At 48.2% G+C, this 14,698-nt stretch overlaps 1 pseudogene; it reads left to right on the top strand.

Moving 5' to 3' along the window:
• LOC141098286 (vitamin K-dependent gamma-carboxylase-like) overlaps positions 1-14,698 on the top strand; it is an 81,113-nt pseudogene that overhangs the window by 28,364 nt on the left and 38,051 nt on the right.

Here is a 14,698-nt window from a genome sequence, read left to right as displayed (position 1 = left end):
TAGCCATGGATACCTAAGCTACTGCAATGCACATGGGGTAAGTGACATAGCGAATCAGAAGAACTATACTACATTTCTAATTGTAGGTATTTGCAAATATTATTACACCCTCTATATATTGGAATTGGATCTTGGAGATGGGAATGCCCATTTAAGCACCACAAAATAGCACCATGTAAAAAAAAAATAAAATTGCAAAGCTTCTTGATTTTTCTTTTTTTTTTTTTATATTACTGGGTCGCCCACCAGGGCCGTGGGGTACTCAGTACCGGGCCGGTATCTCAGAGGGAAGTGTCACAGTAGCGGTGACCCGGTCCGTGGTCCTGGGCGTTGTGATAAAACACTCCGGGATCGCCTTTGCTGGGGTCAAAGGTTACGTGCGTTAAGCATGAAACTCAGGCGCACAGCCGGGGTCCGGGTGTAACTGACACTGGGTCAGGTTTATTAAAGGTGCAAGGAATGCATAAAGAAAAAAAACATAAAACAAATCCTTGCCTGTCTGGCACTAACTAAACAAAGTACAACCTAACTACCAACTGGCGGGCTTCTCCCTTCCAGCAAAACCACAGTTGCAGTGGGCACTGCTTCACTCACATGTGTCTCTCACACAGACAGGCTCTCTGTGTCCCCAGGCTGAGACACTCGCACAACCACCTGGCATCCTTTTATATCCGCCTCCCATTATTCATTAGTAACCAGGTGTGATACTGACTAGACTAGGCCACATAGGAAAGGTATCTGGGCGAGATATACCTGCCCTCATCCACTACTCCCACATGATTCTCACATATCCCCCCCCTCTGCTCAGACCACTCCGGTCGAGCAATGACACCCGCCAAACAGTGCACTCGGGACAGGGCATCTGCGTTCCCCATCTGTACCCCTGGGCGGTGCTCCACCGTAAAAGTGTAGGCCTGCAGGGCAAGGAACCACCGGGTCACCCGGCTATTCCGTTCCTTGTGCAAGTGCATCCACTTGAGAGGGGCATGGTCAGTGATCAGCCTGAACTTTCGGCCCACCAGGTAATATTTGAGGGCCTCTAGAGCCCACTTAATGGCGAGGCACTCTTTTTCTACGACTGCATACCTGTCATGGATGAGTCACCGAAGGAGGAAAAAACAAAAATAATAGCTAAGTCCAGAAAACCAGAGAAGTTGGAAGCTATCGGAGTGCAGACCCCTGAACCTATCCACAACAACTAGCAGTAGCCGTGGGGGGTTCCTACGGTGCCCTAGACCCCTCGATCACAGCCGGAGAACTAAATTAGCCTAAAGACAGAAAGGGGAAATCTAAACTGCCCCAGAGCAGACCCCAAAACAATAGGCAGCCTCCAACATATGACTGTGAAGCAAGATGAAAAACACTAACACAGATAGAAAGATAGGTTTAGCAAATGATGGGGCCCAAGCTAACTAAATAGGACAGGATAGAAAAGCTGCTGTCTGCAATCCGCAAAAACCCTATCCAAAAATGAACCAACAGACTGATAGGAAAAACAGGTACTGAAGTCGCTAGGCTTCAAAAAGACTATATCAGGTATATTCTGAAGACAGAGCCAGAGATCAACAGATCAGAGACAAAAATGGAATTCAGCTCACCCCCGGCCGGGGATGGCTGAACTCCAAAAAACAAGGCAAACAAAACCAGAACTAAAGTGTACAAAAGGCAGAGCAAAACTTAGCTTTGAGAAGCAGAAATCAGACTGGTCTCCAAGAATCCAGCAGGAAAATCACCGGCAAGGCAGCAGGGCGTAGGCTGCCTTATATCCAGTCATCAGTTCCTTTGACCCAGTCATCATCTACCTGCTCAGCTGTTTGGTAATCAGCCTCACTACCTTCCTTCGCCAGAAGAGGGAGTTCATCAGACCTCACTGGTGAAGGGAAAAATGAACTCACAACAGTACCTCCCCCTTGAGGAGGGGTCACCGAACCCTCATCCATGCCACCAGGGCGATCAGGGTGAGCCAGATGAAAGGCATGCACCAATCTTTCGGCATGAATATCAGAGGCAGAGACCCAGGAATTATCCTCCTGACCATAACCCTTTTACTTAACCAAATACTGGAGTCTCCGTCTAGCCAGACGGGAATCCAGTATCTTCTCTACCTCATACTCCATGTTACCTTCAACCAATACAGGGTCAGGAGGTGCCACCCCAGGAACTACTGGTTCAACAAACCTCTTCAACAAGGACTTATGGAACACATTATGAATCTTAAACGTGACAGGAAGAGCCAACCGAAAAGAGACCGGATTAATAATCTCCAAAATCTTGTAAGGTCCAATAAATCTAGGCTTAAACTTAGGAGAAACCACCTTCATAGCGATATTTTTTGATGACAACCAAACCATATCACCCACCTTAAACTGGGGACCAATGGTCCTATGCCGATTGGAAAACCGCTGGGCCTTTTCCTGGGAGAGAGACAACTTATCCACCACTTGGTCCCAGATCTGGTGCATTCTCTCTACCACAGTGTCAACACCTGGGCAGGCAGAAGGCTCCACCTGCCCTGAAGAAAATTGAGGATGAAACCCAAAGTTACAAAAAAAAGGTGACATCAAAGTGGCAGAACTAGCTCTATTACTTAAAGCAAATTCGGCCAAGGGAAAAAATGAAACCCAATCATCCTGATCAGCCGAAATAAAACATCTCAAATACGACTCCAAAGTCTGGTTTGTTCTCTCTGTCTGCCCATTGGTCTGAGGGTGAAACACAGAGGAGAAGGACAACTGAATTCCCAGCTTGGAACAGAAAGTCCTCCAAAATCTAGACACAAACTGAACTCCTCTGTCAGACACAATGTTCTCAGGAATCCCGTGCAAGCAAACTACCTGTTGCAAAAACAAGGGCACCAACTCAGAGGAAGATGGCAACTTAGGGAGTGGTACAAGATGGACCATCTTAGAGAATCTATCACAAATCACCCAAATAACGGTCATTCTCTGAGAGACAGGCATATCAGAGATAAAATCCATTGAAATATGGGTCCATGGCCTCTTGGGCACCGGCAAAGGCATCAACAACCCACTAGAGCGAGAACAAGGTTTAGACCGGGAGCAAGTCCCACAGGACTGCACAAAATTCCTGACATCATGAGACAAGGCGGGCCACCAAAAAGACCGACTCACCAGATCTCTAGTACCAAAAATACCTGTATGACCAGCCAATGCAGAGCAATGAACTTCAGACATCACTCTCTTCCTCCACAGGTCAGGAACATACAACTTTCCACTGGGACAACGCTCAGGTTTGTCCTCCTGAAACTCTTCCAGAACACGTCTCAAATCGGGCGAGATGGCAGAAAGAGCTACTCCCTCGCTTAAGATGGTAGCAGGCTTGGTCACAACAGGAGAATCAGCAAAGAAACTCCTAGAGAGGGCGTCTGCCTTGACATTCTTAGTGCCAGGAAGAAAAGAGACCACAAAATCAAAACGTGTGAAAAACAAGGCCCACCTAGCCTGTCTAGGATTCAAGCGTTTGGCCGACTCCAGGTAAATCAAATTCTTGTGGTCAGTAAGGACCACGACCTGGTGTTTAGCTCCCTCCAACCAATGTCTCCACTCCTCAAATGCCCATTTCATGGCCAACAGTTCCCGATTCCCCACATCATAGTTACGTTCGGATGGGGAGAACTTTCGGGAAAAGAAAGCACAGGGATTCATTTTAGATGTCACAGGATCTTTTTGGGACAAAACAGCTCCTGCACCAATCTCAGAGACGTCCACCTCTACCTGAAACGGGAGTGAGACATCTGGTTGCCGCAGAACCGGAGCAGAAGTGAATCTTCGCTTCAGCTCCTGAAAGGAAGAAACAGCCTCCGGAGACCAATTCAGCACATCAGCACCCTTCTTAGTCAAATCAGTCAATGGCTTGGCAATACTAGAAAAATTAGCTATAAATTTCCGATAAAAATTAGCAAAACCCAAAAACTTCTGGAGGGCCTTCAAAGAGGTGGGCTGAACCCAATCATAAATGGCCTGTACCTTGGCCGGATCCATTTCAATAGTTGACGGGGACAAAATGAATCCCAAAAATGAAATCCTCTGTACCCCAAAAAGGCATTTCGATCCCTTGACATACAGGGAATTCTCCCTCAAAATCCGGAACACAGTCCGAACATGTTCCACATGAGAGTCCCAATCCTTGGAAAAGATCAAAATATCATCCAGATAGATAATCAAAAATTTATCCACAAAGTCTTGGAAAATATCGTTCATGAAGGATTGGAAGACAGAAGGGGCATTAGTGATCCCAAAAGGCATCACCAGGTACTCAAAATGTCCCTCCGGAGTATTAAACGCCGTCTTCCATTCATCCCCATGCTTAATGCGAATAAGATTATACGCCCCCCTGAGGTCAAGCTTGGTAAACCAGCAAGCACCTTTAACTCTGGAGAATAGATCAGAAATCAGGGGTAACGGATACTGATATTTAACAGTAATTTTGTTGAGGGCACGATAGTCAATACAAGGCCTTAATGAACCATCTTTTTTAGCCACGAAAAAAAACCCAGCACCTAAGGGTGAAGAGGATGGTCTAATAAGACCCTTCTCCAATGACTCCTTAATATAGGATCGCATAGCCTCGTGCTCCGGTACAGATAAATTGAAAAGCCGACCCTTGGGAAATTTACACCCCGGGCTCAGCTCAATTGCACAGTCATAACTCCTATGAGGAGGCAAAGACGCAGACTCATTCTCACTAAATACATCATAAAAGTCAGCCAAATAGTCAGGAACATCATGCGACTGGGGAGAGGTGGAGAAAACAGGAGCATCACTAAGGGCACACCGACAACCCCAACTCACCACAGACACAGATTTCCAATCCAAAACTGGATTATGAATTTGCAACCAGGGAAACCCCAGAACAATGGTATCATGCAAATTATGCAACACCAAAAATCTGCAATTTTCTTGATGGTCTGGGGCGACCCGCATTACCACCTGGGTCCAAAACTGAGGTTTATTTTTCGCCAAAGGAGTCGCATCAATACCCCTCAAAGGGATAGGCGTCCGCAAAGGCGTCATAGGAAATCCACAACGTTTAGCAAAATCCAAGTCCATCAGGTTCAGAGCTGCTCCTGAATCCACAAAAGCCTTGGCGGAAAATGTGGACAGGGAGCAGATCAGAGTAATTGCCAGAAGAAACTTAGGTTGAACACCACCCACAGAAAACGTGTGAGCACAACGTTTCTCTCGTTTAGGGCAGACAGAAATAATATGCGAGGCATCTCCACAAAAAAACACAGCTTGTTATTATGCCTTCTGAACTCCTGACGTTGCGCCCTGGACAAAACTCTATCACATTGCATAGGTTCAGACATTTGTTCAACAGGTGGCAACACCTCTCGTGCGGTCTTGCGTTCACGCAAACGCCGATCAACCTGAATGGCTAATGACATAGAATCGTCAAGACCAGAGGGAACAGGAAATCCCACCATAGTATCTTTTACGGTTTCTGACAAACCTTTCCGAAAGAGAGCTGCCAAGGTATCATCATTCCAGGTAGTAAGTACCGCCCACTTTCGGAATTTTTGACAGTACAACTCTGCAGAATCCCGACTCTGGCTCAATGCCAACAGGGCCTTTTCAGCCTGATCATTTGCATTAGGTTCATCATACAACAACCCCAAGGCTTGAAAAAATGCATCCACATTATTTAGAATAGGATCATCAGGTTTCAAAGAAAACGCCCAATCCTGGGGATCACCGCGCAGCAAAGAGATGACAATTTTGACCTGCTGCGCGGAGCTCCCCGACAAGTTAGGCTTCAAGGTAAAAAAATAATTTACAATTATTCTTGAAATTCAAAAATATAGACCGATCCCCAAAAATCGCATCAGGAGTGGGGATCTTTGGTTCAGCAGCATGTGAATGAGTAAGATAGGCGGAAATTCCCTGCACTTCCGCAGCGAGCTTCTCCACACGATCAGACAATTGCTTCATCTCCATTGAGAGAAAAAAAAATTCTCCCTACGGCCTCAGAGATATAGAGGAAAAAATATACACAAAGAAATTCTGACACCTTTTTTTTTTTTCTTACAATTCTTTCCTGCTATTGAGTGCCCTAGGATCTGCGGTATGGCCGGTGATTCTGTTATGGATGAGTCACTGAAGGAGGAAAAAGCAAAAATAATAGCTAAGTCCAGAAAACCAGAGATGTTGGAAGCTATCAGATTGCAGACCCCTGAACCTATCCACAACAACTAGCAGTAGCCGTGGGGGGTTCCTACGGTGCCCTAGACCCCTCGATCACATCTGGAGAACTAAATTAGCCTAAAGACAGAAAGGGGAAATCTAAACTGCCCCAGAGCAGACCCCAAAGCAATAGGCAGCCCCCAACATATAATGACTGTGAAGCAAGATGAAAAACACTAACAGATAGAAAGATAGGTTTAGCAAATGATGGGGCCCAAGCTAACTAAATAGGACAGGATAGAAAAGCTGCTGTCTGCAATCCGCAAAAACCCTATCCAAAAATGAACCAACAGACTGATAGGAAAAACAGGCCCAGAAGTCGCTAGGCTTCAAAAAGACTATATCAGCACTCCGGTATATTCTGAAGACAGAGCCAGAGATCAACAGATCAGAGACGAAAATGGAATTCAGCTCACCCCCGGCTGGGGATGGCTGAACTCCAAAAAACAAGGCAAACAAAACCAGAACTAAAGTGTACAAAAGGCAGAGAAATACTTAGCTTTGAGAAGCAGAAATCAGACTGGTCTCCAAGAAGCCAGCAGGAAAATCACCGGCAAGGCAGCAGGGCGTAGGCTGCCTTATATCCAGTCATCAGTTCCTGTGACCCAGTCATCATCTACCTGCTCAGCTGTTTGGTAATGAGCCTCACTACCTTCCTTCGCCAGAAGAGGGAGTTCATCAGACCTCACTGGTGAAGGGAAAAATGAACTCACAACACATACCTTTGCTCGTGTTTATTCAGCTTCCTGCTGAGATAGAGGACTGGGTGTTCCACTCCGTCCCAAACTTGTGACAGTACGGCCCCGATACCGGTATCCGAGGCATCTGTTTGTACCACAAACTCGCTGCAGAAGTCCGGAGTCACCAGTACGGGGTGAGAGCAAAGTGCCCGTTTTAGGCTATGGAAGGCTTCTTCAGCCGCTAAACTCCATTTAATCATGACGGAGTCTTTCCCTTTTGTAAGATCCGTCAGGGGGGTAGCGATGGCTGCAAAATTGGGTAGGAACCGGCAATAATAGCCGGCGATCCCCAGGAAGGCTTGCACCTGCTTCTTGTTGACAGGTTGAGGCCAGTCCTGAACCGCCTGAATCTTATCGAGCTGGGGTTTAACAATACCCCTCCCAATTACATACCCCAATTACCGGGCTTCTTCTAGCCCGATGTGACATTTCTTGGGGTTCGCGGTTAGACCTGCATCCCACAGGTCGTCAATCACAGCTTGTATCTTCTGGACATGAGTCTCCCAGTCCAAGCTGTAAATGACAATGTCATCCAAATAGGCCGAAGCATACTGCCTATGTGGCCTCAGGACTCGATCCATCAGTCTCTGGAAGGTCGCCGGTGCCCCGTGCAGTCCAAACGGCATATACACATACTGAAATAGACCTTCCGGCGTAGCAAATGCCGTCTTTTCTCTGGCAGCCTCCGCCAGAGGGATCTGCCAATACCCCTTTTTTTTACGTCTAGGGTCGTAATATACCGGGCTTTTCCTAACCGATCTATTAACTCGTCGACCCGGGGCATAGGGTAGGCATCAAATTTTGAGACCGCATTCAGTTTCCTGAAGTCATTGCAGAACCGGATGGTGCCGTCCGGTTTAGGAATTAGCACAGTCGGGCTTGACCAAGCACTGTGCGATTCCTCAATGACTCCTAACTCTAACATTGCCTTGACTTCTTGGGAAACGGCTTCACGGCGCGCTTCCGGGATTCGGTAGTGTTTTACGTGAACTGTGACACCAGGTTCAGTTACGATGTCATGTTTCATTAGCGTAGTCTGCCCGGGTTTTTCTGAGAAAAACTTTTGGTTGTGAATTAGAAACTGCCTGACCTCAGTCTTTTGCCGCTCCGATAGAGTCTCTGCAACCCGTACCTCCGGTTCGGTATGCGAGCAGACGGGACGGGCCAGCTCCGCTGACAAGGCAGACCGATCTTTCCAGGGTTTTATCAGATTAACATGATAAATCTGTTCAGGTTTCCGTTTACCTGCCTGGTATACTTTGTAATTTACTTCACCAACTCTTTCCTTAATCTCAAAGGGGCCCTGCCACTTTGCTAGGAACTTACTGTCCACCGTGGGAACCAGGGTCAAAACCCTATCTCCGGGTGCAAACGTACGGATCTTGGCGCCCCTATCATAGATACTTTTTTGGGCTCCTTGAGCCTGCATCATGTGTTCTTTGACGATAGGCATAACAGCCGCAATACGGTCCTGCATTTGGGATACGTGATCTATCACTGTTTTAAACGGAGTGACCTGACCCTCCAAGGTTTCTTTGGCGACATCTAACAGTCCGCGAGGACGTCGGGCGTACAATAACTCGAAAGGCGAGAATCCCGTGGAAGACTGGGGCACTTCCCTGATGGCAAAAAGCAAATACGGAAGTAAATAGTCCCAGTTCTTCCCATCCTTGTCTATCGCCTTTCTCAGCATCTGCTTCAGAGTTTTATTGAACCGTTCGACCAACCCGTCTGTTTGAGGGTGATACACGGATGTGCGTAACGGTTCGATTTGTAACAACCTGCAGAGCTCCTTCATTACCCTGGACATAAAGGGAGTCCCCTGGTCGGTGAGTACCTGTTTTGGTATACCGACCCGACTAAACACCTGCACCAGTTCCATGGCAATCGTCTTGGTGGCTGTGTTACGCAAAGGGATGGCCTCCGGGTAACGAGTGGCATAATCCAAGATGACCAGGATATGTTGGTGTCCACGTGCAGACCGTGGGAGGGGCCCAACTAAATCCATCCCAATCCTCTCAAACGGGACCTCAATAATAGGTAGGGGTACCAAAGGGCTACAGAACCGGGGCTTAGGCGCAGAGGCTTGGCAGTCAGGACAAGACTCACAATATACACGAATATCGTGATGCATGCCTGGCCAAACAAAACAGTGTAATATCCTTTTGGTGGTTTTCTGGACTCCCAGGTGACCTCCCATCACATGTCCGTGGGCCAGGTCCAGCACCTGCCGCCGGTAGGGTTTTGGCACGACTAACAGTTGCACCGTCTCTTCCCCCTTTTTCTCTATTTGATAGAGTAAATCATTCTCCAGGACCATGTAAGGATATGCCAGCCTAGAGCCAGGTTCTACGGGTACCCCATTTATCACTTTTACATTTGTCCTAGCCTGAGAAAGGGTAGGATCCTTTATTTGCTCGCTTTGGAAGTCATCTTTCTGAACTTCAGAATCCAGCAAACGGGTAGGTGGACGGCTGTTGGCCTCCTCCTCTTCCCCGTTCGCCTCCATATCACCTGCCATGACTGAAAATGGGAACTGCAGGTCATTTCCAGCAGACTCTTCCCCCGAGTCTTCCGGGGAGACCTCTTCCAGGGGTTCGGGACCCACAATCGCCCTGGGAGAAGCATCATGTACACTATTACCCTGGGGTATCAACTGATTCTCCCACAATTGCCAGAAGTGGGGAAAATCCCGGTCCAAGATAACATCATGCAATAACGCAGGGACGAGTCCCACTTTATGTTGCACAGACCCATAGGAAGAAGTAATGCATATGACCGTGGTGAGGTATGAACAGGTGTCTCCATGCACACACGTTACAGAAAATTTGTCTGATGGTCCAGTCAGGGCTGACACCAGACTGGCCTTCACCAGAGTCACCACACTTCCTGAGTCTAACAATGCCACTACATTTTTTCCATCAACAGTTAAATCACACAAGTGTTTCTCCACATCCTTTTGACCGGCATTCACACTCACTACCCGTGCAACCATAGACATGCGGTTTTTAGAGTCTGTGACGTCGCACTGCATGGGTTCAGTAGTGACCGGACAGTTCGCAGCAACGTGTCCCATCTCTTGGCAGCGGAAACACCTAACGGGCCCCTTGCTGAGACCAAAGTTCGTTACTCTCGGCCTCGCAGTGCGGGCAGTCCCGTTTTCCTCCCCCACTGTCTTAGGGATTTTTCCTTCTCTCCTATTCCCTGGAGCAGTCTTACCGGTTCCACGTGGAGATGATGAAGAACGAGGTGGGGTAGCGTCGTCTCGGAGTCCTTCCGTCACGGAGTAACGTTCAACCAGATCCACTAGTTGATCTGCCGTCGTAGGATTTCCATGGCTTACCCACTTCCTCAGGGCTGGCGGTAGAGCTCTCAGGTACTTGTCCATGATGAGTCTCTGGATTATCTCTGGCGCTGTCAACACCTCGGGTTGTAGCCACTTCTTCGTCACGTGGATCAGGTCGAACATCTGTGACCGCGGTGGTTTATCCGGCTGATAAGTCCATTGATGCACTCTCTGTGCACGGACAGCGGTCGTCACTCCCAGCCGGGCCAAGATCTCGGCTTTCAGTTTGTCAAAGTCCTGCACGGCTTCAGGTTCTAAGTCATAATATGCCTTTTGGGCCTCACCGGAAAGAAACGGGGCAATCAGGCCGGCCCATTGTGTCTTCGGCCATTTTTCTCGCACCGCCGTCCGTTCAAACGTGGTCAGGTATGCCTCGACGTCATCTTCGGTCATCATCTTCTGTCAGTACTGACTCACGTGAATCACTCTCGACTTGGCTTCCAGGTTAACCTCAGGTAAGCTTACCAGGCGCTGCGCCACCTGCTGGAGAAGCGAACGATCGGTAGCTGTCATGTCCACCAACTCCTTCAGCTGGGCCATCATCACCCTATTAGCTTCTTGCTGGACGGCGGTGGACTGTACCAGCACTTTCACCACGTCCTCCATGCTCATGCTTCTAGCGTGATGCCCGCATTCTCCACCACAATGTGATAAAACACTCTGGGATCGCCTTTGCTGGGGTCAAAGGTCACGTGCGTTCAGCATGAAACTCAGGCGCACAGCCGGGGTCCGGGTGTAACTGACACTGGGTCAGGTTTATTAAAGGTGCAAGCAATGCATAAAGAAAAAAAACATAAAACAAATCCTTGCCTGTCTGGCACTAACTAAACAAAGTACAACCTAACTACCAACTGGCGGGCTTCTCCCGTCCAGCCAAACCACAGTTGCAGTGGGCACTGCTTCACTCACATGTGTCTCTCACACAGACAGGCTCTCTGTGTCCCCAGGCTGAGACACTCACACAACCACCTGGCATCCTTTTATATCCGCCTCCCATTATTCATTAGTAACCAGGTGCGATACTCACCAGACTAGGCCACATAGGAAAGGTATCTGGGCGAGATATACCTGCCCTCATCCACTACTCCCACATGATTCTCACAGCGTCCAAGTAAAAGGGGTTGAGTGACTGGGATAAAGTCATTGAAATGATTCGTGACTCCACCTGTGGTTTCTGGTCACTTTGACCAGTGCTGCAGAGTTGCTTCTCTGGGACAGATGGTGTGGTGCAGCAATGCTGTTGTAGCCGTCCACAGGTAGGGCTGTAGTCCCAGGGCAGAGTAGATGAGGTTGGCAAATGAGGAGATAGTGAGGAGAAGTAGATGGTGTAGTGTTAGGCACAGAGATGTAGCAGTTCTGAGTGGGTTGGCATAGGAAAAAGGCAAGGAGACAGATGAATGCAGTTCCAGTTCTTTTACTCACGTCCTTGGCACAGACAGGTGCCCACTTCAATGCTGTGGTCTCCAGATCAGGGGCTCAGCCAACACCCAGGCAGATGGAATTAACCTTTCCAGCTCTCCCCTTCGTGTGCCTGTTCAGAACGTCTCCTCACTAGCGCTTATACTGAAGTACTTGTGGTTGTGTGTTAAACCCAAGTTCCTCCTTTCAGATGTTTGTTCGAACTCTACTTGTACGGCAGACAGCTGTAGCCTGCTTCGGGGACTCCTTGCTATCCAGTCCGGGCTCACTCACGTTGCTGTTGTGCCCCCAAGTCTTAGGTGGGAATAAAGTGGTGACAACTTCTATTCCTCCGGTGTCTGCTGCAGGACCATCAGTATCCATACAACCTCGGGGACCGGACCCCGGCCATGCGCTTAGAACTTGAGGAAGGGCTCCGCTCCGACCTAGTCCTTAGTTCTCTTCTTCTCCATACGTTCCGCACTAATCTTTCTTCCTTCTGGAGAATCAGGCTTTCTATTTCTCTTTCCCGTGCCAGCAGCTTCAGGTCACAGAAGTCTGCTGCAGCACCGCTGACCTTTTCCCAATATTCTCCTGCTCTCTTGTGCAGCCTAAGCTTCACCCACCTCACAGCACTCTTCGTGTTCCAAGCAGGGAGCCACCAAAGGTGCTTTGCTACACTACTATGTTGTGTGGGATGCAGATGCTGGAGGCTGGTCAGGTGTTCCATCTTACCTGGAGAGTGGGATACTACACCTCAGGAGGAGGTGCAGTACCTCTGTAGCGACTGAACCCTCAGGGGCGCCACATTACCCACTAAAATAATTTTTTAGAAAACAAGTTGGGTATCTCCTTAATCCTACTGACTAGAAGAATCATGTTTCCTGGTCATTTCTGCCACACAATGAACTGCGTAAATGCAAAACCCAAAAAACAAAAGTAGATTGCATTTTTTCCACCATTTTATCCCACTTGTTTTTTCTTCCCCGTAGTTTATTATCTGCCGTGTATTATTTTATCGTCTTTCTTTTACTGTGGATGATAGGCTTTCACTTGGAGAATTTTGTGTGTGATGATCTGGGTAACACCAGTATACAAGTGCTGCAAGGAGAAGTCAGTGTGGAGATTGTGAAGGACACAAAGAACTTCACCCTGAGACAAGGCAACCGTATGCAGGTGAGTGTAGAGTCTGCTTCCTGGATTGTAGGGTTTTATGGGACATGAGCCCCATGACACTGCACGCTGCACCGGCCGAGCCATGAACACTGTGACACCGCACTTTGTACAGGCCGAGCCATGAGCACTGTGACGCTGCACGCTGAGCAGGCCGAGCCACGAGCACCGTCATATTGCACACTGTACAAGGCCGAGCCATGAGCTCTGTTACACTGCACACTGTACAGGACAAGCCATGAGTACCGTGACATTGCACACTGTGCAAGCCGGGCAATGAGCACCGTGATACTGCACACTGTGCAGGCTGAGGCATGAGCACCGTGACATTGCACACTGTACAAGGCCAAGCCACGAGCACCGTGACACTACATACTGTACAGGCCAAGCCATGAGCACCGTGACACAGCATGGTGCACAGGCTGAGCCATGAGCACCGTGACACTGCATACTATACAGGCCGAACCATGAGCACCGTGACACTGCATGCTGAGCAGGCCAAACTATGAGCACCATGACACTGCATGCTGAGCAGGCCGAACCATGAGCACCGTGACACTGTACTCTGAGCAGCCCGAGCCATGAGCACCGTGACACTGCACGCTGAGCAGGCCAAGCCATGAGCACCGTGACACTGCACGCTGAGCAGGCCGAGCCACGAGCACCGTGACACTGCGCGCTGAGCAGGCCGAGCCATGAGCACCGTGACACTGCGCACTGTGCAGGCTGAGCCATGAGCTGCTCTTCCTTGTAAGGTGAATCCACATTTAAGGAGAAAGTGTCTGCACATAACAAGCAATTGTGTAATAAGTCGATTGATCCTTGTTTAAAGACCCTTTTTTGCATAGTCTGATGCAAATTATGGGTACACGCGATTATTCAGTTCCCATACGGTTTGCATATTGTCGGCAGCACATCCCCTGTTTACCCTTAGAGATTTCCCGCCAACATCACTGCGATGTTTCCTTGGACCCAGAGCCGGTTTTAGGCCAAGCGGGGCGCTGGGCAAAAGGTTAAAATGTGGCCCCAAATGCTGACATATTGCACATCACACAGAAGCATTTCTGTTGCATTTACATGCGCTGAGTTCAGGACGCTAAACGAGCGCGATCGACAATATTGTTGTTTGACGCTTGTTTCCTTGCCTCTTTCCACTGGCTGAGTAATAATGATGGGGACAGAACAATAACTAATGGATCAATCTGTCCCCATACAGTATCATGTTATCAGCGGCACATCTACAGTTTACACCAGCGATGTGCTGCTGAGAACAATGATTTTTGTTCAGGCATAAACAATCTAATTACTCGATGAATAAGCAGCATTTTGCTTGTTTAGTATAATACACCCCATAGTCCTACATATATTATAATGTGCACCACAGTCCTCCATATAGTACAGGGTGGGCCTTTTATATGGATACACCTGGGTGGGCCATCTATATGGATCCACCTAAATAAAATGGGAATGGTTGGTGAATTGATATCAACTTCCTGTTTGTGGCACATTAGTATATGGGAGGGGGAAAACTTTTCAAGGTGGGTGGAGACCATTGCAGCCATTTTGAAGTCGGCCATTTTGGATGCAACTTTATAAATGGTAGACCCAGATGTATCCATATAAATGGCCCACCCTGTATAATACACACGCTATACACTTCATTGTAAGAGCCCATTATTTTGAGGGAAAGTTTTTAGACTAGTAATTTATCCAGGTAGTGGAACTCTTGGCCAATTAGTACTTTATATGGCCCAGTTTACGGGATAACTACTTGGTGAAGAATACCTCTGATTGAGGGTCAGTGTATATGGGCACTTCTAAGACTGATGTGTATATTA

The sequence above is a fragment of the Dendrobates tinctorius genome, unplaced genomic scaffold (genome assembly GCF_039654945.1).
Source record: "Dendrobates tinctorius isolate UK_male_01 unplaced genomic scaffold, ASM3965494v1 ptg000089l, whole genome shotgun sequence".
NCBI classification, from domain to species: Eukaryota; Metazoa; Chordata; class Amphibia; order Anura; family Dendrobatidae; genus Dendrobates; species Dendrobates tinctorius.
This window is presented reverse-complemented; position numbering and strand designations above follow the sequence as displayed.